The sequence below is a fragment of the Apium graveolens genome, chromosome 9 (assembly GCF_009905375.1).
Source record: "Apium graveolens cultivar Ventura chromosome 9, ASM990537v1, whole genome shotgun sequence".
Taxonomy (NCBI): Eukaryota; Viridiplantae; Streptophyta; class Magnoliopsida; order Apiales; family Apiaceae; genus Apium; species Apium graveolens.
In genome coordinates this window covers 160,988,127-160,998,365 of record NC_133655.1, presented here as the reverse complement: position 1 = coordinate 160,998,365, position 10,239 = coordinate 160,988,127, and the positions used below count along the sequence as shown (strand labels likewise).

At 32.2% G+C, this 10,239-nt stretch overlaps 1 long non-coding RNA gene across 1 annotated transcript; it reads right to left on the bottom strand.

The window, feature by feature from the left end:
* Positions 1–3,864: 3,864 nt before the first annotated feature.
* LOC141687541 (uncharacterized) lies at positions 3,865–7,632 on the bottom strand. Its single transcript, XR_012561039.1, has 4 exons — positions 7,277–7,632; positions 6,635–6,693; positions 4,988–5,077; positions 3,865–4,166 (listed from the first exon to the last, which is right to left on the bottom strand). It is a non-coding gene; the product is annotated as an uncharacterized LOC141687541 (long non-coding RNA).
* Between the last annotated feature and the right edge of the window lie 2,607 nt (positions 7,633–10,239).

The window sequence follows — 10,239 nt, the reverse complement described above, 5'->3', positions numbered from 1 at the left end:
TGATTATGCCATCAAATCACATCAAAAATATCAAGAACAAAAATTCCTAATTTAATCCATAAATAATTTGAATTAAAACAATTAAATAAGAAAAATACCTTGATTTCTGCACTTGAATAGATGGTGGATTCAGAAAGAGGTTTTCGAGAGCTTCGATTTGATATATTGCACGCTTGAATCGGAGTTCGATAACGCCTTCGTTTGTGCGTTTGATTATGAAGAACGCAACGTTTTTAGGGTTTTTCTCTGTAAATTCTATATTTTTACTGATCGATTATGATTATACGAATAAAATGAAATATTAAAAGGGCTTTATATATATTTATGGAATATTGGTTCGTTTTGGATCGATAAATTAGTTACTTAGCCGCTAAGCAACTGTAAAAACGATCTGATTTGATACACGTATTGGATAATTATCCAAACCGGCTTCTAATAAAATACTTTATACGAAAATAATGTAATAATATCCCGTGTTTCCAGAATACGGGTTTTGTTGCTTTATCAAAATGATTATCGTATCAAAAATTGTACTCCGGGACTCGCACGGGTCAAACCATAACCCGGATCGAAAAAGTCAAAACACGGAAAATGTCCGGAATTACCAGATTAGGTTAGGAAGGAGTTTTCGGAAGAGTTTCGGGTTGTAAGAATGTAAAAACGGCTGAATTTGGACGATTCCCGGCTTTATAAAATAATTTTGTAATTATTCAGAAAATAATTAATAAATTCATAAATCAATATAAAATTATATAACAGTCCAAAATTTACCAGAAAAATACCGTAATTTTCTATATTTTATTCTGGTCAAAATAAAATTAACATACTTATAATTTACCACATATAAGCATCCACATATGCACACCGATCATCAGATAATTCACCAAAAATCACATAATAATAACATAAAAATCATTTATTGATAAAAATAATTACACGCGATATCCCGGATATTACATCCTTCCCCCTTAAAAGGATTATGCCCTCAGAATCACACTAAGGACCAGATAGTGATACATTCAAGTATCTCACTTCCATTTTCTCAGGTTGATCCCTCAACCTTACAACTTTTCATAAACTTTTACTCGCAACATCACTCATTACTTAACAACCTCTCGCTGACTTCATATTCTATCTGTTGCTCATATAACTAAACTCAAGTCTCCATTTTATATATAACGGAGCTCAATTATTCTTCCTGAGTATACCCGTATAAACACATATGAACCTGCTATACGTGTGGCGGTGAAGCCAACTCACTTACACTTATCTTGCTTATTTTACTGTTTCAGAAGGATCAGCATAATGCCTATTAATTCTCTTTTCTTTCTAATTCTAATAATTCATGCTCATGAACATTTGCAATAGTTACTGGTTATTGAACCTCATTCCCACATGTTTCTTTGTTCAATTAACCTAGTTTGTAATTGCTTCCAATTACATTCGAGGCTCTTTAATCATTCCCTTAATCTTCTTTTCTATCTGCGAATGATATATTGAGACCAGGGTGTATTCGATTTCGGACGTTCTCAAAATTACTTTGGAATTTAGAATCAACGAGAAAATCTTGACTGAATATGATTGATGCACAAATTTATCACCATATCTTATTTTCCTTGAATCATAATCGAGTATATTTGCTGAGCGAAAATCTTTTACTAGTTTGAGGAAAATACACTAACCTGGAGGCATTACCAGCATATTCTAACTCATATTATCATTTGTTCTGGTTTTAAGAAGTTCTCATACGAAACTGATTGCAATGCTTTCTTTGACGTCTAGTCACATATAACGTTTATTCTTTCTTTGTGCCTTACTATCAGAAAGTCTTATTTGCCATCTAGGTCTTGTATCATATTCTCGGGGTAGCTTGAATCTCTTGAGTTATAGATGTTTAACCAAATTCCTATCTTTTTAGTTCCGCCTTACTTAATGCCCATTCATCTAGGAGTGGTATATAGTATTCTGGTTTGACATAATTTATCGTATTCTGAATACTCCTGTCAAATCTCAAATCAAATAATATTGATCATTTACAATCAATTTCTGGATCTGATGATGTACCATTTCTTTAAGCAGCAACTAACCCACTTATTGGATGAACTGTTTATTAATAAAAGAAAATGATTAGGTTTGGATAACCTATCGATAATGATGCAATTAACGCTTTCCTCACCTTTAGTTCTCGAATGATTTCACTACAACGTTTCCTGGAGGAATGTATCCATCTAGCCTTTGATGTTCCGCCTTAATTCTTGGGCAGGTATAACATTTATTTACATGTTTTCCCCCATTTTCTCTTCACATCTGGTCACTAGATATTTTCTTTTAGCCCTCGGTACTTGATCGTACTCCTGGGGTGCATTCCCTATCTCAATTTACAAATGTTTCCTAAATTTTTCACCTTACTTCTTGTTATTCCCTAACAATACAACAAGAATTACAGAAGGGGGGGGGGTTTAATGTAATTCTGGCTTCTTTTTGAGATTTATGAAAAATAGTTCTAACTCAATTTATATCTAACTGTTTGATTTGCAAAGTGCGGAATACAGAGTTAAGTTATTCAAACATAAAGTAATAAAAACTCAGGTCTTTAAAACATTCTGGTGGATTTGAATGTATCCACCATATATATATATATATATATATCAAGAGAACCCTGTGAAGCTTGAATAGCTCACAGCTGCTTTACAAGTGAACAAACAAACTACAATGAAATTCTACAGAATACAGCTTACAAATGTTTCTTTGCTAAAAATGTATTTGCTTAGTTAGTTTGTTCTACTAGCTACACTTGGCTTATATATCACCAAGTGTACATGATAATAAGACAAGACAGTAAAACAAAACCTATCAAGTCTAATTCCATGCTGTTTCACTACTCTATTCCAATATCTTTGAATATCTTCATAATAGCATGAAAATGGTAATGCTTTTTTGTTCTCAAAACCTTGCTAAACAGGCTGCCACATTCCTTTTACAAACACTCGACGCATGTGACTGTGTTGTCACTGTCAACAAATATTTGAATTGATCATCCGTCGGGTACATGCTTGTTATCCATCGGGTAGCCTTGTTGATCATCCGTCAGGTAGCTTTGTTGATCATTCGTCGGGTAGCCATTTATCACTTGACTCCATTTCATTTGTGCAGAATTACAAGACATCTTATATTTACATTTAATCAACCTATTATGCACATCTACTAGTAGTCTACATGATTCATAAGCTACTACAGAATCTTATACAAAGTTGTTTGCAGAAATGTGCTAAATTACTTATTGTTTCATAAGCTACTCACCCGGTGGATATCAATTAGCACTACACCATATATGGCCTCTAGCAACACCCAAAACAAAAGTGTAAAACTGGCCAAAAAATATTACCTAAAGCAAAAAATTGGGTTATGGTTACACTTTTTGAAAATTTCGTGGTGTTGGATTTGCTCATGCTACAATAGGGGTCTATGGTAATAGATTTTGAACCTTTGGTAACATAGCTGAAAATGTAACAATAGACCCCCTATGGTTACACTTTCGGTATCTATGATTACAAAAGGCAGGTGTAACCATAATTCTATTGTAACATCCATGAAGATCTAGTAACACCAAAAATATGTTGCAATAAACTCTTTTGCAACATCATATTTGCTATTGTAACACCGGATGATAAAACAGTTCAATCTTTGGTAACATCTTTATATCCTATTGTAACATTTCTTTTTTAACACTTCTGTATTTATTGTAACATTTTTTCATGTTTTTACCAACATAAAAATGTCTACTAATTACACTTGTAACACTAAAAACTTAAATATATATTTAACTTAAAATTTAAATCCAAAGTTCAAATACAACATAAAATAAAAAGTTTAAAGTTAACTAAAATAAACAAAGTTTGCAAATTCATCCAAAATCCACAACTTTTGACCACATTTCTAATTAAACAAAAATAATCTCAAGTTGTAACATCAAATTTATCTTCCAACAAGTTCCTGCCTTGCCACAAACAATTCATGTGCTTCCTCTTGTGCTTTCTGCAGCTCCACTGTGAAGGGCTCAACTGATTTGAGGTCAGCTTTCATCCTTGCGATTCTGTCCTTAAGACTCCTTGCTTGATGTTTTATTCTATAACTCCCATATGAGAAGGCAGCATCTGCAGCTCAAACTGTACATCAACTTGTTATTTCCTTTAAATTGTAAAAGTCTAGTATATTACTTTTTCTGCTTATTACTTTTCCTTTATATATAGTTATCAACCAAAATTTCTAGAGCTTAGAAAATAAGGTAAAGGAACAGACAACTAATATACTACTCAAATTACAAGTTATTTTGAAAAAAAACTTAAAATGCTACACTTGACAGAGACACACAGAGAGGGAGAGATGACCACAAAGCCAATATCACAAAGTTTATAAGCGTTTATATATTTTATGCATTTACGTATAAAGCCGCTATCACAAAGTTTGTCATGAGTTCTGAAAATAGAAATATACGTAAAGGAAAATGTGAGCATCAATAATGAGAACATAAATTCGCAAATAACAGACTTATCATTATTTAAAAATCATTATAATTACAAGATACAGAGCTTAAAATCAGCCACTGTGTGCAGCATTTTTAGAAATATGTTGAAGCATATATAGCTGCAACACATAAGCCTCACACTAGATATCAGAGCTTATAGTGATTGTATAACTAGACTTCAGAATATTTTGATATTACTGAAGCTCAAATGATAAGTATATGTTATGTTGGCAGCTTACAATACAATAACCTTGAACTGATCACTTGCATGAAGTAAACAAAATTTCGAAGCCTATTTTTCAGACAAATTAAACAATAACCTTTATAATAGAAATTAAAAAGGAAAAGAATAGACCTCAGTAGAGTATGATAGTCATCATGTCTAGATAAAAACAGTTACTCACTTTCCCTGCTACAAGACACATAAAGCAACTAGTTATTTATATAATATACAATGCTTACCTGAATTTTTAGACAGACATACGATAAAGAGACCTCCTTCAAATGCAAAACATATTAGTTCCTTGATAGCCCCACAAAATTCATGTTGTTCTGCACTATCAAAACCACGAGAATGTAAGAAACTAACTATAAAAATATAGACTATGACTAATTGTGGAAGTGATTAGAAAAAATGAATTCCTAGATTTATTCACAAAAAAAGCAAGTAAATGCAAAAAGGCATCGGTGACTTCAATTATCTATGTAGTAAGATTCTGAATGAGCAGATTATGATCATAAGAAAAATTAACACTAGCATTAACAACAATAACACCTAATTCAGAAATAAGCTCCCAATTTAGAAACATTATTAAGCCCGAGATTATTAAGCATGACGATCATCTAAATCTGCATATTCTACTTAAATTTGCATATTAAAACATTAATAAATATGCATACCCTATTTGAATTTTGGTTTTGTATCCTGCTCTTCTTATGTCAATTTCACGCTTATGTCGCACCAGATGCACATAGATCAATCCAACACTCAAGCTTTACAACTATATAATAATATTTAAATTATATCAAAATAGTAGATTTAACCAAATTACTACAAGAAACATAAATTACAAGGTTTTTTAAAATGTTGGCTATTAAATGAGAATTGAAATTGATCATCTTGTGTTTACCAGATAATAAGAAAGACTTAATTGATAGTTTAAAATGAGAAAACATGCATGAAGGCAGGCACTCAAATACGTGTACAAGGTGGTAGTAGGCAATATTATTATCTACATACAACCAAGACAAAAACAAAACAAAAGCAATTGTTCTCGTATAAGGTGGACTTAAACAACGGGCTACTAAATAAGGTTTCTTTTATTCAAGCTTCATATGTGAACCAAAGAAATAGAACAACTAGCAGTGAAGAGTCAAACGTGAAGAAAAAACATAAAAAAATTAGAATTATAGAAGCATGTACTACATTATACGTCAAGACAAAAACAGAATTTTTTTCCATATATACTCTCCCTCTGTTGCAGATGTTCACGCAATGAATTAGCTGGAAATGATGCAACTATATTGTCTGTTAGAGAATGATCTAGTAGCAAATAACTATAATTCACCTAGGTACACTTTTACAGAAGGAAAGAATGCATAAAGGAACAATCCACTTGACACTTAATCATGTATAATAATGTTTATTGTTACACCTCAAATCGCCGTAATTTATTCAATAAATGTCCTTGAACAATTTAAAGAAGACCGATAAATATGCTTGAACAATTTGATAAATTCTAGACTCAGATTTTTTAAAAAAAATATAGGTTAAAATTAAATATTAAAATCTTACTATAGGGTAAGGCCCTGGTATTCTGAAATGTTCTTCTGAAGCTTTTTCAAACCTTCTACTTTAGGACCAATAAAACACAAGATATGAAAGAATAATATGATGTCTGAGCGATTAATAACTTAATATGATACCTAAGTTGGAGTTACTTGCAATAAACTCACCCACTTCCAAGATAATATATTATTTCAGGAGGGATGGTTATTTCTCCAGTCTCTCGCAGTAATGCGTCAGCAAAGCGACTCTAGTAATGCAAAAAAGGGATATATGCATAAATGTTAAGATTAGGAAAGTGTAGATACAATTACAAAACTCACCTATTTTGTGGTAATTGTGTAGACTTTTTAGCTTGTAAACTTCAAAGCATCGGATGCACCTGGATAAAATTTGCAGGGACTCGATTTATCAGATTATTGGTTTTATTCCTTTCATTTTTAGGTAAATAGACAAGTCACGGTAGTATGCATTAAACTATTTTTCAACCTTTTAGGCACTAAAAAGTATTAAGACTACACTAGACCAGCTCAATATGTTTTGGCATTTCAACATAATCTTTACTACTGTGACATTAGCGACTTATATGGTAACTATCATAATTTAAAAATTCTGTGTTATTTAGTCGAAACCTTTAAACACTAGCAGATAAACTATAGTTAGCAAAGCTCGTTGTAAATTGTAGTTATTTCCCTGAGTTTACATCGAATTTACCACAGACTCCACGAGATTTTCCGACTCACAAAAAAGAGAAAAATGAGTATTTAGATTACAGAACATATATATTTGCTGAGACTGCATATGGGAACAATCCACTCTGACACTTAATCACGTTTACTCATCTTTATTGCAACAACTCAAATCACCATAATTTATTCGATAACTATCCTTGAACAATTTAGATAAGACCGAAACCAAATTTAGGCTAAAATAAGTAAACTATATATATATATATATAATCTTACCAATCCTTCGATCACAACCATAATCCGAGAAGAGATTTATTTTGTAACCGCCACTTGCAGGAACAAACGAGCTGCTGTATATATAAATAGTTAACAAACCCAATTCAATTCAATTTAATTTCAATATCATTGTACAAATATGGAGAGAGGGGGGAGTGATAGAGAGATAAAGAGAGAGAAAGATATTAAACAAAATAAATCCCCAAATTACTCCTTATGAAACCCTAATTTACTCCATGTAGAAAGCGACTACTGCAAACCCTAATTACAAGCTTTAAACCCAATTGAGAAGAAAGCTCTGAATCATTTTATTTTAAACCTGACTGAGAAGAGTGTGTGTTTAGAATAGAATATGTTCAAGAGTATTTGAGAATGAAGAATTTTGTGTTTTATATCTTATTTACAATTGATGGAATAAAATGAGCGGGTTAACATTTTACTTTTTGGCGGCCCAAAATTGGCCAAAATTTTGACCGGCCAAATACCCCGCTTGATTTTTAGTTCTATTGTAACACATTTTTTAATAACAGTTGTAACGCTATATTTTATGTTATAATAGTAATTTGATAATATCTAAGGTAACATTTCTTAACCTCTACTGTAACGCCAAAATAAAATGTCACCTCATATCAAATTTTATTGATTTAAGGTAACATTTTTGCTTATAACACCAAAAAAAGTGTTGGTAAAGGCCATATATGGTGTAGTCTAGTCATCCGTCGGGACTATATTGAATCATCCATCAGGACTATAATTGATCATCCGTCGGGTGCTACAAAATTCATTAAGTTAAATCTACTAAGGTGTTTTGTTTAGCTTATCATCAAGTACACAATATATTCCTAACACTTATGTCTTTCCTATTACCCATATCTTACCTATATCCTGGCATCTTATAAAGTTTCTTTATCACCCTTTTTATTCCACTTCCTTTCCAATTTCCGTTCTTCATCCTCATAGCTCATTTAAAACTGAACTCTTGACATTAATACTCATTTTGATGTCATATCAAATTAGATATCAATACGAACTTTGATACTCACAATATCCCATTATGAAGTAAACATCAATCATCTATATTAATATCACTTTAGATATTTAACAACAACCCAAGTATCAATATAAATCAGAAACTGAATTAAATCTGTATCTCACATTTTGTCCAAAACATAAATACTTGATAAATCATTTATTGTATGATTATCAAAACAATTTAGAAACAAGACATCCTTTAATAAAACTTTATTTCAAATGATAAAATCTCTTTGATTACCTAATAAAATCCATATTGGTGTAGTTACTAACTTCTTCTTTATTCCACCTTCCCTCTTCCTTTCCTTCCTTCTCTTTGCTCTATCTTAAATCTTTAGTTCTGGAAAACATTCTTCTCACTTGTCCATACAGATAAATTTGTATTTCTCTTGTCCATTATAAAGGGCATATTCATCCAAGTAAAGCCTCATTCACTTGCAGCAATTACTGAATTCTACTGGTGTCCTTACTTTCTCCAAATTCCCCATTGCTTTGATTTCGGATTTGAAAGTCACTTCAAAAATTGACTTAATCCAATTGGAATTGATCTCCATCTAACTGACCATTAATTGATGAAATTAGCCAATTAACTCACTTAATTGATCAATTGCACCAAGTGATGACTAGATAAATGAAATTGTAACACCCCCAAATCCGGGGTCGGGGATCCGGGTTGTCACGAGTTCCATTTCCCTTAATAACACCCAATCTTAATAATTAATCAACTACTCTGTACCGTGACCCCACAATAAACACACACACCACACGTTATAGTCTCAGAGATGAACATCCAAAAATAATCACAAGTCATTTTATTCCACAATTATCTGCCAATACACCTTAAAAGGTTTTCTGAATAAATTTACATTTTCTTTGTCATTATTACAATTCATAAATATACATAATCTGATACATCAAAAGTTGAAAGCCTAGCCTATTGGTAGTTCCTACCTCAGCTACAGCGACATCAACGCCTATAGGAAACTGCGGAATGTTTCCTATCCGCTCGCGAATCGGGAGCTTGGTCCTGTTCATCTTTTCTATCTGTTGTTGTGTGATGAAAGAAGAAAGCAAGGGTGAGCAGCAAGCCCACCAAAATAATATGTATAATGATTAACAATATATGAGCCTTCTCATAGTACTCATGAAAGTCTTGGTCAAAAGAAATGAACCAAGTTTGATATCTTAATGCGATGAAGTCGCAAAATATTCAGTATATATACATATATACTTTTCAAAATCTTGGAAGTCCTCTTCCATGTATAATATACACAAAGTTCCAGTGTATAATTGTATAAAAATACCGTTGCAAGGTGATCTCATATATCTAACCTTGTCTCAACGTTTTTCTAAAAATCTTTGTCATGCATAAGATAATCCTTTACGAGATATAAGTTTAAAAGATGAAGTTACAAGATACTCCAATATACTTATATCTTTTCCAAATACTACTTGAACTACCATCGTTCAAGTTATAATTAGTTCAAAAGTTCATCACATAGATGAGACTACAAGATAATACTTGAATAGATTCAATCTTTGAAATATTATTGAATGAAATGAAGTTACGAGATACTTCATTAAGTCCCGATATATATATATACACCTATATATATCTCTCATACATTTCCTGAAAACCTCTGTCATGTAAAGTATGAACAGGGTTGCAATATCCAATGAATTTGGAAAGAAAAGAAATGTTGGCATAAACCTGATATCTTGCTGATCAGGCAAAGATACCAATAAGTAACCTTTTCTACTAGTAGATGGATGAATCCCCCACCGGTCATCACCCTGGCCACATAAGGACCTTGTGCTGGACCGCCACCCGGCCTCTTACGCGTTGATGGACTGCCACCCAGCCACTTACACTTTGATAGACCGTACCCCGGTCTGTCGCTTATGCCGACTCAATTAGATGGGCTTACTTC